Source organism: Phoca vitulina, unplaced genomic scaffold, assembly GCF_004348235.1.
Source record: "Phoca vitulina isolate PV1807 unplaced genomic scaffold, GSC_HSeal_1.0 scaffold36, whole genome shotgun sequence".
In the NCBI taxonomy this organism is placed as follows: Eukaryota; Metazoa; Chordata; class Mammalia; order Carnivora; family Phocidae; genus Phoca; species Phoca vitulina.
The window spans coordinates 1,682,393-1,701,457 of NW_022589739.1; the positions used below are offsets into that span (position 1 = coordinate 1,682,393).

The 19,065-nt window shown below is 34.5% G+C and overlaps 1 protein-coding gene and 1 pseudogene across 10 annotated transcripts in view; one reads left to right on the plus strand and one right to left on the minus strand.

Annotated features, from left to right (window-relative positions):
• Positions 1-19,065, plus strand: part of SOX6 (SRY-box transcription factor 6) — a 595,827-nt gene that overhangs the window by 369,710 nt on the left and 207,052 nt on the right. The window lies entirely within an intron of this gene.
• Positions 4,980-6,274, minus strand: LOC116646328 (annotated as a pseudogene).

Here is a 19,065-nt window from a genome sequence, read left to right on the forward strand (position 1 = left end):
AACCCTATTTTCATTTATTTATATTTTCACTAATTCCACTCATGTGTCAAACATTTTTGAGAGGCTTTTGTATGCTAGGTATTGGGAATACAAAGATGACTAAGAAATGGTTTCTACCCTTAAGGAGGTCACAGTCTATAATGGCATATGCAGATAATTATAACACAGATAATTATAAACTTTTTTAGCTCATGCTTTAGAGGATGCTAAAAAGGGAATTGATTATAATATTATTTAAGGTTTTTTTCCCCCTTCAAAATAAATAAAAGAATTCTCTCTCAAAGAAAGAGAATCATTTGTATTTATAGATCAGTGTCACATTTTCTTTGGTATCTCAAATCCATGACAACCAGGGTTAATATTTATGTTTCCAGCCCAGACCTCATTTTTGAGCTCCAAATTTATATATCCAATTTTCTACTGTACATTTCTTCTTGAACACTTTAAATTTAAGATGTCTACAACGGAATTCCTGATTTCTTTCTCAGATCTCCTATACCTAAATTCTTTCCCATCTCAGTAAATAACAACTCTGCCCTAGGTGCTCAGGTCACAAACCTTTAAGTTCACCTTGATTCCTCACTACAAGACATAGTTTCCATTTGCCTCTCTCTATGCCTTCTAAACTTACTCTGAGCATTGAGAACCCTACTGAGTGAGTTCCTTCCCTCTTTGACTTCCATTTGGGTTCAACCAATGAGAGGCATTCAGGAGAGCTGGGGGAGAGTAAGATTAGTGTCCTTTTCCTCTCCACAGCTCTTTCCTTGCCAGATTGCTGTAGGTTGGTTGTGACCCTTTCATGACCCTCTCCATACAACTACATTCTCTAGGTTCCAGCACCCATCCTTTCCCCTTATGCTTTAGGCCTTGGTATGGTAACAGCTTCATTCTATAACTAGCTCTTGGGTGTATCACTATCCCTTGGTGTTTTCCTTAAAACTTGCCCCATATTTTTGTAAATATTCAACTCTTCTCAAATTACCCAGTTTAAATGTGCCACTACCATTATTTGGTCCAGGCCACCAATCTCTCCTGCCTGGATTATTGTACTAACCTCTTAGCTGACGTTCCCTGCTTTCTCTCTTGTCTCCATACAATCTGTTTTCCACAGAGAAGTGAGGTGGATCCTTTTAAAATATCAGTTAAATCAGTTATCCTTTGTCTGAAAACCCTCTAATGGAGCCATATTAATTTGAATAAAGGCCAAAGCCCCTACGATGGCCCCAAAGGCCCTACAAGATAGATACGGCCCTCTCCTTCTTCTCTAACTTCATCTTCTCTTACTCTCCTAAAGGAAAACTGTTTCTCTACTCAAAACATATCTAGACACCAAAAAAATGTGAGTTTTCCACACCAAACAATTCTTCAGTGCTCTGTGGACACCGATTGGGTGTCCTGCAATTTAACTCAATTCTCATATTAACAAATCAGAGTTAGCACAGACTGCCCCCACAACAGATCAAAAGCTTAATCCCACATGACTGCCCCCCACTTCAGACACCAATTACAAGTCATGGGTCTCCTCAGGTTATCCACACTTCTTTCTAAGTTGTTTACAAATCAGGAGTTCCCCAAACCCTCTCCTCAGTTTGATTATTTGCTATAATGGCTCACATAACTCAGGGAAACCCTCTACTATTAATTTTTTGTTATAAAGGATACAAATGAATAGCAAGATGAAGAGGTATATGGGGCAAGGTCTGGAAGGTCCTGAGTGTAATCTTTTCCTATGGGGTATGGGATGCTCCATCCTCCTGGGATAAGGATGCATTCACCAAGTTCTCTGTGGTAAAGTTCTCTGGACCTCTTCATTCAGGATTTTTATGGGACTCCATTACATTGGTATGATTGATTAAGTCATTGGCCATTGGTGATTAACTCAGTCTCCAGCCTCTCTCCCCTCCCCAGAGATCAGGGGTAGGGCTGAAAGTTCCAACTCTCTAATCACATAGTTGGTTCTTCTGGCAACCAGCCCATTTCCTGGAGTTATCTAGGGGCGTATTAAGAATCACCTCAGAAACAAACTCAGGTATAGTTGAGAGGGGCTTATTATGAGTAATAGACACTCCTCTCACTCTTACCACTCAGGAAATTACAAAGATTTTTGAAGCTCTATGCCAGGAAATGGGCATGAAGACCAAATATATATTTACTATATCAAAATATCACCTCTTCCCTTTGCTCTTTTTTGCTCATGGTATGTTTACCTACTAGTGTTCCTCAAATAGTCACACACCTCAGGACCTTTGCATTTGTTGTTTATTCTTCCTGGAATACTCTGCTCCTCAATACTCTCTTGAATCATTTTTCCAGCTCTTTCTCAGAACATTTCTAAGTTCTTGCTTAATTGTCATTCTCAGAGAGATCTATTGGTTCCATCCTATTTAACGTTGGAACCTCTTCTACCTACTTAGCTTTTTTTTTTTTCCTATAACATTTGCTGCATCTTAATATATTTTTATTTTTTCATTTCTTTTGTTATCTGAGTTTCCCCACTCGAAGGTAAGTTGCATGAAAACAGGGTATGTGTGGGTTCACTGCTTGACCCAAGGTATATAACAAATATTTACTCAATGAATGATTGAATGAATGTAGTGAATTAGAGAGATGTACAAGAAGCCTGTGAGTGTCAGAGAAGACTGAGAAATTGCTTTTATTCTTCTGTCTCCTCACCCTGGCTTCACCAGTATGCTTCTGCTTCTGAATGGAAGTTCTAGTTAGTTTATGCCTCAAGACCACAAGATCTGTCTGCTCCCTTATGCCAATAGGCAGATCTAAAATTTGAAACTCAGATACAAAAATTTCCTTTTATCTGAACATCACAAATATAAGACTCAAGTAGACAAGAGCATAGATAGTTTTGTTTTCATTGTAAAGGAGAGTAGTTCTAGACTGTGTTTTGCTTCCTAGTATGATTATTCTTGACATTATTGGATATTTTTTCAAGGTAACCTTTATATTCAACAAATTTGCAATACCAAAAACGTTATTGTACAATATAATAATTTTATTCTTTAGTAGAAAGAGGAATTATGAGATAGAGATTACTTAATTTTTTTTTTCATAAATAGCAGTTTAACTGAGGGAAGTTGTCAGTAAATATCTGCTAAGCGATTTTCTAATACCTCACATACAAGATTTTCTGCTTTTTTTCCTGAAACATACTTCATACTAGGAAGCCTCAATTAAGACTCCAAAATTTAAATCAGATATTAGATTTCAGTTCATATTAAATAACTGCAAGGAATCTTAGAAGGTCAATCCTGTTTTTTCATTCATATTTCACAGAAACTTTTAAAAAGGGATAGTTTCTGTAATGTCAATAATAATAACTAGACAAGAAAATAGGAATTTTCTAGAGAGACAGCATGAATGGGGGGGGAGGGGAAGAGGGAGAGGGAGAATCCCAGGCAGGCTCCACGCCCAGTGTGAAGTCTGACACAGGGCTCAATCCCATGACCCTGAGATCATGACCTGAACCAAAATCAAGAGTTGGATGCTTAACTGACCGAGCCATTCAGGTGCCATGAGAATAGGAATTTCTTTTGTGAATACATTATACTGTTTGTTGACCATTGATATATAAATATTTCCCATAGTCTAACTGAATCTACTCAAACCTTTGTGATGTATCTTAGGTTTGTGAGTGGATTTTGAAAGACATAACAGTTATTACCAAGACAAAGAAAGTATTTATTGAACTTCTGGTGTGTGTCATGCATTTTGCTAGGCATTTTCACCTTTGCTTGCTGTTTGCTTAGCAATGTCTTTATTGAGATATAATTCATATATCATAAAATTCACCCATTTAAAGAGTAAAATTCAGGTTAATTTTGATTTGGAATCCGAAACATAATGAGCTCTTTATATTTTATTACCATTGGTCTAACTTGTACTTTGAATGGATCTTTTAGCAATGTATGACTTTATGACATGGTCATTTGGAAAATGTTGGATCACTGAATTATACAAAGCTTCCAAATGTTGACATATTTCATGATACAATATAAAATAATCACATCCATTAATATCACATTTGTAAATTTGAAAACAATTTTATTATTGAAAACAAATACAATCAGTTGTTTTCCTTGAAGTGAAAAGACTCACTTCATACCATTTTTGAAAAAATGTCTTTTAAAAATCCAAGATATGGAAGCAACCCAAGTGTCTAATCATACATGAATGGATTAAGAAGATGTAGTATATACAATGGAATATTACCCAGCCACCACAAAAAAGAATGAAATCTTGCATCTTGCCATTTGCAACAACATGGATGGATCTAGAAGGTATAATGCTAAGTGAAATAAAGTCAGTCAGAGAAAGGCAAATAACCATATGATTTCAGTTATAGGTGGAATTTAAGAAACAACAAAAAAATACGAACAAAGAAAAAAGGAGACCAAAAAGCCAGACTCTTAACTATAGAGAACAAACTGGTGGTTGCCAGAGGGAGAGGGGATTGGTGAAATATGTGAAGGGGATTAAGAATACACTTAGTATGATGAGCACTGCTTAATGTGTAGAATTGTTGAATTATTATATTGTACACCTAAAACTAATATAACACTTATTTTAACTATACTTGAATTAAAAAAAAAACCCTATTTTGAATACCATTCTGTGCCTATCATTCATTCTGTCAAGTAAAAATGGTGTTCTATGGAAAAAGCCATTAGTTTGGGTCTTGAAGAATCACACAAATCCTTTTCGTCAAGAAAACTATTGTTACTTTGGTATGTAGCAGAAATACTTTATATATACTTAGAATTTGGTTACACATATTATAAAGTGTACTCTAAGTTGAGATTTAATAAGATCAATATTTTTTTTACTGTTTTATCAAGAATTTTTAGGTGAAACTGACATTTAAAAAAAATACATGTGCACTTATTGTGATGAGCACTAGGTGTTATAATTAAGTGATGAATTCCTAATTCTACTCCTGAAACCAATACTACATTATATGTTAACTAACTTAAATTTAAATACAATCTTGGAAGAAAAAAAAATAAAAAGTACATGTGTGTGGTTACAAAGACTTCAGTGACCGCTAACTAGTACAATTCAGTGTCACTGGCTTGATTTATGATAAGGCACCAGTAATTTTACTTATCATTAGTTTTGCACCTTTAGAGTATATGTCAATGCAGTGAAAAGACAAAAAGATCAGTAATATTCTAAATATATTTTTACAAATATAGCATTCATATAAAAGTGGACCCCGATGGTGGCCAAAATGCATTTTGAAAAGTATGAGTCAAGTGATAGATCTAAATATAATGGTAGTGAGGGGAATAAACATTCTCTTCCAAGAAAGTTAAATGTTTATTTTTTAAATCTTTAATTATTATTCAGATACACACAATTATTTAAAACATTAATTTAGAAGGAAACTAATTGCTTTAAATATCTTCTCACCTCAAATTCTATTCCCTTAACTTTCCTTAAGTGACCTTTAGTAGAAATTTTTTTCTTTATGTTGGGAAGAAATAACTTATAAACAATTATGTGCCCTTGAGTGAGAGATATTTTATTCTTTTTTAATGTGTGATTTTATTTAGTCTGTCCATTAATAACTAATATTTTAGAACACTTAATGATATTAGTGGAACTCAACATAAGAGAAGTTCAACTTAATTTTTTTACCTTTCAATGTTAGGTATTAATAAGAGAGATAGTCAAAATAACTATGGTCAAAATTGTTATGTCAAAAACATAATAAATAGTTGGTGTTAGTCTACATAGAATTCAATTTTTGGTGTAAAGTTCTTTGACTGCAAGAAAGAACATTTGGTTTACTTCACTAATGAGAATATCTCTTAATGTTGGGATGGCCTCTTATTGGTATTTCTTCTGCTGTTGATTATTAGCATAGTTATCTGTGATTGTATGAATGGAGATGAGTGGAGATGTATTCATCCTGTTTATTTCAAATGATAGTACATAACCAATTACTGTAGTAATGAAGAGGTAGACAGGCCATGCAACTGCCCAATATTTTTGAGGCCAATAGATTTAGCCTATGGAATTTAGTCAAGATTCAGGAATAAAAGCCCCCATGAGATATAGTATGTAGCCAAATTGGGAGCTTAAGAAAAGAACAAAGCCATAAATTGTTCTTTTTGGCAATGGCAATGGTAAATTTTCCACCATTTTCCCTGTGGCTTTAGACAATCTTGTTGTACTGCAGCCAAGATGCCTGGAGAATGGGGCCTTTCACACACACCCCCCTCCATGGGTGTATGGTTACTGTAAATATTGAGATACAAAATATCTCTTAATAATTCCAAGAATTGTATAGTATCACTTATCACTGTACATTATTGTACAATAGAATATAGAAGTATATAAAATTATAACATTAAATTCTCTTTGCTCTATCCTGCTAGCTTATTTTAATAATGGAATTTTTAAAATAAAAATATGTTATGCAACTTGCTTTTTTTTCCCTTAATATAGATTTATCTCATTTTGGGGGATATAATTTTTGTCTGTTTTGCTCACTAATCTCCAGAATTTAGAACAGTGCATAGAAGATGCTCAGTAAACATTACTTTAAGAGCTGTCCGCAAAATATAGCCAGATCAACAGAGAATAATTTATCCATTCCTCTATTGATAAGCATTGGCTTGTTCCCAGCTCTCACTTTTAAAGTAACACTATAGTAGAAAAAATGGGTGGAAGAATGTTTCAGGCAATATGAATAGCATGAGTAAGACCTGGAAATGTGAGAGTGAAATTACTTTTCTGCAGAATTTCATGTTTTTAGTGAAAATAATGTGTGCATGTGTACGTGCATTTGTGGTTAGGGTGGGCAGGTGTTAAAGTTGGACAGGAAAAATGAGAAATGAGGTTATATGGGCAAGTAAGTACAAGATCATGAAGGGGTATGTAAGCCATTTAAATAAGTCTGGACTTTATAAGTGGAGAACCATTGAAGAGTTTGACTAGGTGAGTGATAGGACCATACCTGGATTTCCAACTTCCATCTTCATCCTTGTGGCTGTTGGAATAAAGTGGTATTTTGTAGTCAATGAAAATGTTTGATTTTAGAACTTTATTAAACATTTGGAATAAAATATATCATAATTCTGTATCATGTAACTTTTATTCACTGTTAGGATAGATTCTAAACTTTTTAAAAGATTTATTTATTTATTTTAGAGAGGAAGAGCACGAGCAGGAGGGGCAAAGGGAGAGGGAGAGAGAGAGGGAGAAAGAATCTGAAGCAGACTCCATGCTGAGCATGGAGCCATCCCACGACCCTGAGATCACGACCTGAACCAAAACCAAGAGTTGGAAACCCAATCGACTGTGCCACCCAGCTGCCCCAGGATATTCTAAAATGGATTTTTAATATTGATATTATATGACTATATTGGCAAATATTTATTGAATGTTTACTATGTGAAAGCACTGTTCTAAGTGCCTCACGTCTATTAACTTGTGTTAACTCACTTGATCTATACAATACCCTGTTATTATTCCAATTTTATAAAATAGATCAATAAGATCAAAGTTACAGCACTAGAAAGTAGTGGAGTTGAGATTTAAAACTAGGCAATCTGGCTCCAGAGCCCATGCTCTTAAACATGTCACCATACTGCTTCCTAAATCTGATTATTCCTAAAATATATAAACAAAACCTGTGAACTTACATGTGAAACTGTGATAAGTCGAAAATTAAGTTATATTTCCTCATTTACAGAATGATGTAAATTCAACTTAATGTATTCTGTTTTTATTCCAGTTTTTTCTTTTGTAAACATAAAGAGACAAAAATATATTTTGTGAATTAGTGAGTTTGCTGGCCAAACTAACATTAATTATTATGTCACATTTAGAAGAAGGTGGTTTTCAAATTCGGTGAAGTTACTCTCAAAATTAACTAAAAAAAATCTCATCTGAAAAGTTAATACTGCATTGTATATCAATATATAATGTTAATCTAATGAGTATATATATATGTTGTAGATCAAGAAGAGGCTGTAAAGCAACTATAGAGTTTATTTGGGGCCTTAGGGATTATAATCTTGAGACACAGAATCCACCAAAATTGAAAGGGTTCTTGGAGTTAGGAGGGAAGAATGCAGGTTTATAAAAGCAAAAACCATGAGGTTATATAACTTGTTTTGAAAGAATTATGATTGATGCTGGCAGAGTTTAAACTGACTATCTAATACACAGTTGGCTATTTAGATAATAGGCATTACATTATTTCTATTTCAGTTTAAGTTAGAAGGATGTGTTCAAGGAGGTCGTGGAGTTGCAAACAACAGATTGCAATTGACAAAAGTCAAAAGTTCATGGTGTTCTGACAGTTGAAACAGGAGATATGCATAAGTCCTACTTCCTTTTGACTTTTGACTCTATTTTGAGTGACTCTCTTAGCAATGTGTACTTCATTTTGAATCTTGTTTCATATGTATATGTATACAATATGTTTCCATTTATAGTTCTTGGTCACATAAATGATTTTTTCTCATGTTACCAAGAGATTAATGATCTTTACAGATACAGGCAAGATTGAATGATTTTCATAAAACATTAAAATTGCAGAGAGAGTCTATACTCATGGAATATTTCTAGATTATAACCTATAACTAAAAGTGTCCTTGTAGATTATCTAATCCAACACCCTCATTTACAGGTGGGGAAATAGAAGCCCAGAAAACTACTCTCACAAAGTGGCAAAACTAAAACTAGAACCCAGATATTCAGATTTATATTCCAGTCACTTTCCATTATACCACTTCATAATCAAATATTTTTATATATTCTATTAGCTCTTATTACACACCGTGCAAATTACAAGATGAGTGTCACACTATTTTAAATTTTATTATTTTCTATTTCTGTCATTCTCTATATACTAGCAAACAATGAACTCTTACTAAATATATGCTTATGTGATTTATCTGACCTCAGCTTGAGAGTTTTATCTGTTAATCTTTATAACTATCTGCATTTCTGTTATCCTACACTCCCAAAATGCCACTTTTTTGAAAAAGAGAGAGAGACAAACCAAGATCGATTCTTTACAGCATTGATTTTCTGAGTTGTGGTTGTTTAAACAGACTCTTAACTACATAGAGAACAAACTGATAGTTACCAGAAGTGAGCTGGGTGGGGGGGATGGGTGAAATAGGTGATGGGGATTAAGGAGTGCGCTTCTTGTGATGAGCATGGGTATTGTACCTAAGTGTTGGATCACTATATTGTACACCTGAAACAAATATTACACTGTATGTTAACTAGCTGGAATTTAAATAAAAACTAAATGAAAAAGGTATGTGCGGATTTTCAGCTGCCCAGGGGGTTGGTGCCCCTAACCCGTGTTGTTCAAAGGATATGTGTAATATGTGATCATACTAGAGGAAAACATGCTAAATTTGCCAGTTAAAAACAGATTCATTTAGATTGCCCCTTCAGATCTTTTGTTCTGCTTATTTTTTCACAGTGTTATGCTGCTTTTATTTCACTTAACATTATCACATGGCATTTTTTCACTTTTAAAAGGCTTTTCCTAATATTAGTTAAAAATCCAATTTGCCTCTGTGTAATCAGCACCTGAATATAGATAGACCTGTTCACTTTGTTGTTTCACTATAATTGGACTTTCCATTTGTTTTCAGTTTTTCACTATAACCAGTATTGTTTCAGTGAGTATCTTTTAACATAATAATCTTTTTTAAAATTTTTATTGTTATGTTAATCACCATACATTACATCATTAGTTTTAGATATAGTGTTCCATGATTCATTGTTTGTGCATAACACCCAGTGCTCCATGCAGAATGTGCCCTCCCCAATACCCATCACATAGAATTTTATCCTTGAGAATGTAATTTCAAATAAAGAAAATCTTGTTAGAAATGAAAAAAATGAAATCACTTTTTTTGTTATGATGCCTTGTCTCCTGAGGAACTTAAGACTAGAGTTCTTTATATAGTTCTTGCTCTTATTTAAAGGAAATTAGGATCTGGAGAACCCCGCAGGTGCTCAGATTTTCAAATACATGGGCCAATGAAATACAAAGATTTGTGGCCCATAATATTGCAGTTGTTAAAATTGATCAGTGTTGGGCACTGAAATCTTTCCAAGTCCATATGTAACTTTTACCTATGAAACATCCTGATTTGCTATTTCTGAAAAAGTATCAGTTGAACTCTGATTAATATCTTTAAACCAACACATATGAAAACTTGCATGCTGAGGTTCCAGAGTGAAAGTCTTGGTATCTTTGAACAAGTCGTGCTTCTTAAGATATTTACTTATTGATTGCCTCTGTCATTGACTAGCATTTCATTGTTAGATTACCTGATAGACTTGAGGAAGTGAAAATGCATTTAAATAAGAATATTGCTTTTTAAATGGATTAAGGAAAATGATTACTGAAATCAACTATCTTCCAAAAACAATTTAAAGTGGAATATTTCACTTGATTTTTTAAGAGGTGGCGTGTTACAGTGGAAGGAGTTCTGAGCTGAGGATCAGGACTTCTACATTCTAGTCTTTTTTTTTTTTTTTAAAGATTTTATTTATTTATTCATGAGAGACAGAGAGAGAGAGGCAGAGGGAGAAGCAGGCTCCCAAGGAGCAGGGAGCCCGATGCGGGACTCGATCCAGGACTCTGGGATCATGACCTGAGCTGAAGGCAGACGCTTAACCATCTGAGCCACCCAGGTGCCCTACATTCTAGTCTTAACTTGAATTACCTTTTTGACATCAGGCATATCACTTTCCCCTTCTGGCTTTCAGCTTCCTGATTTGTACAACTTGGGAGTTGAATGACTTCTTCGATTCTTTACAGCATTGATTTTCTGAGTTGTGGTTGTTTAAATAAGTATACTTTTAAAAAGGCATTTCAAGTTATTTAATAGATAAGATGAATTTTTGACAAATCACCTTCAGCTGTAGATTAATGATGGTAAAACCAGCAATGGAAAATATGGGGAACAAACAAACTGGTTTGATTAGGAAAAATGTGAGATATGTTTTCTTTCTTCCACAATGCTCTCTTTTTCCCCTTAAAAAGCTCAGATAGGCAGTAAGCTCTGTAACAAGTGTTTGCTTAAGTTCAAATTGGGAAATACATTTGGAGCCATATACATATACACCTACCTGCCCCCCCTCCCCCCACACACCCTCTCCCTTCTTCCAGTTTTCCTGTTTTCCAGTGTATGGGGTCAACCTGGGACTTCAGGCTAGGGAAAATAAGCACAATGTTACTTTAATGCTAACTAGAGCTGTGAAACTTCAAGATAAAATGTATTCTCAGAATATCAGTCTAGAAGAACTGGCTGTTTTGAAGTAGAAAGTAAATAGGTTTGAAGTTAGGGTTTAAGATCTGGCTGTGTGATTTTAAGTAAATCTTGTGTCCTCTCTTTTTCTTCATTTGTAAATTGGTGATGGACGGTAATGATAGCTGTCTTACTAGGTGGTTTTAAGGTTCAAAAAACCTAACGTATGTGACAGCACTTTCTAGTACGTTTTTAGTTGTTTAAATTTTTATTATATCTAACTTATTTTCATGTATAGATTAGCTGAAACAATGTTATCATTCATGTCTACTCACCTTATACAAACTAAATACCTAATAATTTTATATATCCATTTTGGACAATTAGCTTTTAGGCTAAGTAAGGCCATTTTTATGATAGACTTGTATTACTTTACTAACTTGAATAGAAAGAAGGTTAAAATGAGTAGCCTAATACTGAATAATTCCTTACTGTATATTTTTATCTTGGTAGAGTTACTAACCTGGTATAATTTCTCCCATGCTTTTTATTTTATAATGATAATGAAATGAATGATAGTAATAATTATATCACCTCACTCTTGCTGATGATCTCTGCCTTATATTTCTTGGGTTGCCAGAGGAAACTCTTACTTAGTAGCTCTTTCCAAGTAGTCTAAGCTGCTATTGATTATTCAGTTCATTTGAACAAATGGAGGGAACAAAAGAGTGTGTTTAGTCAACTCTTGATCACCTGAGCTCTCAGTTGCACAGATAATTCCAAACAGCAGCTACTTCACATGTTTACAGTTAGCTCATGAATGGATTTAAGAGTTTACATTTAAATATAAGCATGTCTGATAATCTGGGAACTCACTTGTCTTTGGCTTGTCACAATGATAATTAAAACTTGGAAGTGTTTTCCCTGAATCTAAAGTATCTTTTATTGCCTAGAATACATTGGCCCAAGACTTTAACTTGTGAATCTTCTTGGAAGAGTCTTGTTTATTTGTTTCTTTCATCACTTTGGCACACAAAAGACTGATAAATGCTCCAGTCACTTTTGCTCCTTTTTTTTTTTTTTTCCTGGTCTGAGTAGGCAAATCCACTCTTTGCTTAAAGGAAGATGTTGGGAAACTAAATTTTTAGGCCATTTATTATTGAACTGAATTTGGTTCCAAATTCACACCAAATACCTAGTTATATTGGCATTGTATAGTGGCATTGCCTTTGGATCTACAGTTTTGAAATTTCTTAATTGATGTTCACTTTCATATTTTAGACTTTTTTCCTTAAACAAACAAACAAACAAACAAACAAATGTATTTCTGCTGCCTCTTATGTAACTTTTACAACTGTGAACTAACAGTGTTACATCTTAACTCAGGTATCCCTATAAATATAGCAGTGCCTAAAAAATTCCAGGAATGACAGAATTCTTTTTCCCAAATCACATTTAGTAGGTTTTCTTGTATTTTGGTGTTTGTTTGTTTTCCCAGTGCCTTTTTAATCTTTACTTGGTTTAGATCCTTCAGTATTTTTTTTTTAAAGATTTTATTTGCTTATTTTAGAGATAGAGATAGAAAGAGAGAGAGAGAGGAGGAGGAGCAGAGCGAGAGGGATAAACAGACTCCATGCTGAGCGCAGAGCCTGATGTGGGGCTCAATCCCAGGACTCTGGGATCATGACCTGAGCCAAAATCAACTGACTGAGCCACCCAGACATCCCTAGATCCTTCAGTTTTTAACTTACTGATGGTCCATATAATTAACTATATAAAATAGGAATTGTATTTCATTTAGAACCTTTCAGTTCCACTATGCTTGGTAATGTCTGTTTAGAACTGCCTGTGTGTAAGCTTGGAAATACAGTTTAGGACTCAAAAGTAGCTCAGTTTTGGAGGTATAGGTGGTTCCTTTTCATACTCCTATTAATATAATTTGGGAATTACTTATTTTTCTATATTAGGAAGAAATTTGGTAAACAATGTTGCTGTGGATTTCCTAGAAACTTAACTATAAATTCTCTGGAATAATTGTAGGCATGTAGATTTTCTAATACTGTTTTGTAGAACTGGGGAAATTCTTTTCCCATAGAATTTACTCAAAGGCCATTGACTCTGTGGCTTTTATTGAATATAAGTCTGGTATGGATTTCCAAAAATTTGGCTGAATTTTCAACTTAAAATAAAGTGGGAAAGTTTTGTTTTACTGTCTTAATGCTAGACAGGACTTTCCATTAATTTTGCTTTAAAATAATTTTCATTATTTCTTCATTAGATATAACCCAAGGCCTTAGAATCTTCAGAAGCAAATATAAGTTTTTCATTGATTCATGTGTTTGTATATTTATCATATGAAAAAAGAACATGTGCTTAATAAAATTTATGATGATATAATGCTGTAAGATTTAGACATTTTAATATTCTCATCTTTTTTTAGATGGACATTTTTGTATTGGTTAGTTAATTACTAAGTAAAATTATAAGTTTGTCTCTTCTAAAATGAGAAAAATTAGCATGACCTTATATCTCCTTAATTGGGAATTACATTTCATGGAAAATTGATTGACTATTTCTATGAATGTTGTATTAAAAATTTCTCTTCAAAATACTTGGCAAATAAGGAGCATTTGTTCAAGCTTTATGAAACTAAGATTACATTGTTATGTTTACTCTAGATGAAGGGTCTATTATATCTTTATTTGTTTATTTTGAATTTCTACATGTATTCAAAAGTGATGAATTGAGCCTAATTATTCTATAGAATTGCATCATCCATATTTCAGGCTTACCAACAACATAAAATTCCATATTTTATGGAATTTTTATGAAGTTTATCAACTCTAAGGTTCTATTTACATAACATTATTTAGAAACTGACATTAAGTGACAATAAGTTATGACTATGTTTGAGCTTATCTGGGATTGCCTGGTTCACACCTGTGTTCTTTTTTTTTTTTTTTTTTAAAGATTTTATTTATTCATTTGAGAGAGAATGAGATAGAGAGAGAGCATGAGAGGGGGGAGGGTCAGAAGGAGAAGCAGACTCCCTGCCGAGCAGGGAGCCCGATGCGGGACTCGATCCCGGGACTCCAGGATCATGACCTGAGCTGAAGGCAGTCGCTTAACCAACTGAGCCACCCAGGCGCCCTCACACCTGTGTTCTTGATGTACTCATTCACAGTCCCTGCATTCATTTAAGAAATGTCCTCATTTGGATGATGAATTATCTGAATTAATTCACATAATAGAATTCCTTTCCACAAGTATTTGTTGAAGACTTACTATGTGTCTGGAACTGTTTTAGGTGCTGGGGAAATAGCTAGTAGTAAACAAATTAAAAGACAAATGACATTATCAAGTAACTCAGAAGATTATGTCTGTTATTGTTGCCAAAAAAGTGACCAGGTAAATTGTCTTTGTCATTGAACACAACAAAAATAAAATATGCCATTCGTGCATAATAATTGAGTACCACTGGAATCACAGCACCTTAAATAGACAGAAAGACAATGAGATATCACCTCACACCTGTCAGAATGGCTAAACTCAAAAACACAAGAAACAACGGGTGTTGGTGAGGATGTGGAACCCTCTTGCACTGTTGGTGGGAATGCAAGCTCGTGCAGCCACTCTGGAAAACAGTGTGGAGGTTCCTCAAAAAGTTAAAAATAGAACTACCCTATGATCCAGCAATTGCACTACTAGGTATTTACCCAAAGAATACAAAAATACTAATTCAAAGGGACACATGCACGCCAGTGCAGAATTATCTACAGTAGCCAAATTATGGAAATAGCCCAAGTGTCCATCGACTGATGAATGCCTAAGAAGATGTGGTATATACAAATACAATGGAATATTACTTAGCCATCAAAAAGAATGAAAGCTGGCCATTTGCAATGACGTGGATGGAACTAGAGGGTATTATGCTAAGTGAAATAAGTCAGTCAGAGAAAGACAAATACCATGATTTCACTTATATGTGGAATTTAAGAAACAAAACAGATGAACATAGGGGAAGGGAAGGAAAATAAAATAAGATAAAAAGAGAAAGGGAAGCAAGCCATAAGAGACTCTTAACTATAGGAAACAAACTGAGGGTTGCTGGAGGGGATGTGGGTACAGGGATGGGGTAACTGGGTCTTGGGCATTAAGGAGGGCACTTGATGGAATGAGCACTGGGTGTTATATGCAACTGATGAATCACTAAGTTCTACCCCTGAAACTAATAATACACTATATGCTAACTAAATTGATTTTTATTTATTTATTTATTTATTTATTTATTTAAAACATTTTTTTTAAAGATTTTATTTATTTATTTGACAGAGAGAGACACAGCGAGAGAGGGAACACAAGCAGGGGGAGTGGGGGAGGGAGAAGCAGGCTTCCGGCGAGCAGGGAGCCTGATGCGGGGCTCGATCCCAGGACCCTGGGATCATGACCTGAGCCGAAGGCAGACGCTTAACGACTGAGCCACCCAGGCGCCCCCTAAATTGATTTTTAAATAAAAAATTTTAAAAAATAGGTGATGGGGATTAAGGAGTGACTTATGATGAGCACCAGGTGTTGTGTGGAAGTTTTGAATCACTATATTGTACACCTGAAACTAATATTACACTGTATGTTAACTAACTGGAATTTGAATAAAAACTTTAAAAAGAAAAAAAATTAGGTTAGGAGCAAAATAAATAAATATTTAAACAGAAAGGAACCTATCAACATTTTTTAAAGAGATTAGAGATATGCTATCCATGTGTCAATCAGATGTGTCAGGTAAGAATGTGTTGTTTTTATAAAGTCAATGAATAGTTAAAATTTCTCAACCTTGTTTTAAACTTGTAGGTGTAGGAGAAACAAACTGCAAATACCCATTTAACTTAATTATAATTGCTTTTGACAAGTAGAACAGAAATCTCAAATGAGGTTGCTTGTAGTTTGTTAAAGCTTATTAGTACACTTCTTATTTTCTTAAACAATCTATAGATGGTGAATCAGCGAAACAAAATCTTTTTGGCTAGTGTAGGTATAAAAATATAGTGTGAGAAAGCTGGGTAGAAGGCATAGACTTTAAAATGTTGCATGACACTGATTTGGATCAGTCTATAGTGATATAGTCAGGGTCATTCTTCCCATTGAATTTTGAAATTCAACCAAAGAATGGATTTTGTCCATTAAAGAGTATACTTTTTAAAAACATTCCTCTAAGAAAGCTTTGGTGGCATAAGGACAGCTGAATGAGTTGGCTAATCAACTGTATGTAACTCTTTTGGCAGTTCTTTCTTTCGGCAATTAAGAATTAGAACCTGTTCTCTGATTACCGTGTCTTGGCATAGAATTCAATTTTATTGGAAGAAGGTGGTGTTAGAAAGGGTTAATACAATAATGTAAGTCCCTCTGAACTGTTTCCTATATAATTGCTTATATAATTTATGTGGCCTTTCAGTTGATTCTATCTTCTAAGTTATAGTTGGTGTTCAGAGAAGTGTTGAAATTTTTTTTCATACAATTTGAAATTTAATTTCTAGGTGTAACATCTTCTGAGTATTTTCTTGTCTTTTAAAGATTTATTTATTTTATTTTATTATTTTTAAAATATATTTTTAAAAGGTTTATTTATATGAGAGAGAGGGGGGAGGGGTAGAGGGAGAGGGAGAGAGAGAATCTTAGGTAGACTCCCCGCTGAGTGCAGCCCAAAGCGGGGCTTCATCTCATAAGTCTGAGGTCATGACCTGAGCTAGATGCTTAACTGACTGAGCCACCCAGGCGCCCCCTGAGTAGAGAATTTTCAAATCTATCTATGTAGATTCAGTCCTCTTAGTCATTAGATTTTATTTATTATTTACAAGATTTTAAATAACATTACTTTGTCATTGTCCTAAATATAGTTTGCCTTTTAATACCATTATATCTACCAACAAAGTATTTAACTTTTAAAAAAATGCAGAAGGACTTCATGAAGACTGTGTGAAGCCATTGTCTTAAACTCCTCGTCTTTTCTTTCCTTTTTTTCCCCCAGAAACTTTTGTGGTTTACTGGAAAGAGCTTGGGCTTGGGGATCAGATCTTCTGGCTTAGAATCATGGTTCTATTGGTTACAAGCTATGTTATCTTCGACGTATTTTAACCTTATTTGCCTCATTTTCCCATGTTTGTTGAAACAGATAAAAATGCTAAGTACTAACCCTAGTGCATAGGAAGTATTTGGACCATCATATGTGCTCAAAAAAATGTTTATAGAATCTGAATCTACATTTCTTTAGTTTTTCAAATTTTATTATTTATCTCTTTTAATTGGATTTGATTTTCTACTGCTTACATAGCAATGAAGATGGTCCTTAAGTTCAGGCAGTTAACAGTGGTAACTAACTGGAAGCAACTCAGATAAGGCTGAAATATTGCTGAAGTCTAGAGCAATTCCATCTGGTTTGTTAATTGCTGTGGCTGCCTATCTCTAACTATTCTGGGAACTAACAATTTAGATAGAGTTGGTTATGAGTTCACTTCAACTTTACTCAGCGCAAAATAAGTGGTAGGCACCATAGTTAAGATCTGTGCTTTGTCATAGAGATGAATATGACGCACAGCCTGCCCTTCAGCAGCAGTCAGGTAAGAAGTACCCATTGTGGCCTATCATTTGCTCTTCCTCCCCACCCCTTTCCCAAATAGAATTAGGAGTAGCACTAACATTCTTATCTAATTCAGAGGTTTTAAACCTGGTTGTATTAAACAAAGTCCAACAGGGAGGATATGCTTGAGATCTGTGTGTTTGCGGAGCCCATTACCTCTGCAATTCCTCTGCGACTGCTGATGTTATAACGTTTTGTACAAGCAAAGTTCTTTTAAAGTATCACCCTTAAATGCAATGATTGCAATCATCTTGATGCCTTTTCAGACGTTTGTCTCTTTAAAAGGTGGCATCCAGCGCTGCTGAGGTTATTTATTAGCACTATCCCATTGACTGTGGTATTCTATTCCTCATGAGGTTAAAATATTAATATATTTTTACCTTCTTGCCTCTGGATCAAATGGCCAGGTTTTGTCTTCAAGTTAAAAAATTAGAAATCCTTATTTTTTTTAAGAAGATTTTATTTATTTATTTATTTATTTGAGAGAGAGAGAGAGAGAGAGAGAGAGAGAGAAATGGCATGAGAGGGGAGAGGGTCAGGGAGAAGCAGGCTCCCCACTGAGCTGGGAGCCCGATGTGGGACTTGATCCCAGGACTCCGGGATCATGACCTGAGCCGAAGGCAGTCGCTTAACCAACTGAGCCACCCAGGTGCCCCAGAAATCCTTATTTTTTATTCATATGACAATTGTAAAATCATAAATGTTTTAAAGTTACATTAGAAAGTGATTTTTATAAACTTCTTTTAAAATTCCATTTGTAACCTGCAGTTATTGTTTGAAGTGATCCTCTTTTAAAACCTTGAATCATGCTTTTCTATGCATTTGTAAGAGAATGTCCCAGTATGAGAATAGGACATCCTATTTGTGACCATACTGGCTTTTGTTTATAGGCTGAACAAACATACATTGACTTTTAATTTAGTTTTTAAAAGAAAAGGGCTTAAAAAATGTTTAGAAATACTTTGTTCATGTTTACGTTAGCATGTTAAAGATCATCCTGTGGTGGGACACCCTTGATCATTTCTGGACCGAGATTTTAAATTGTCTTTCTTCCTTTCTTTGGTATTCCTTAATTTTTGTGCCCTGAATATTATGGATTTTACATGGGAAACATTAGATAACCTTCAAAAAAGTTTTCTGAACGTAATGTGTTTTTATAAGATGATGATAGCACCTATTGTACCA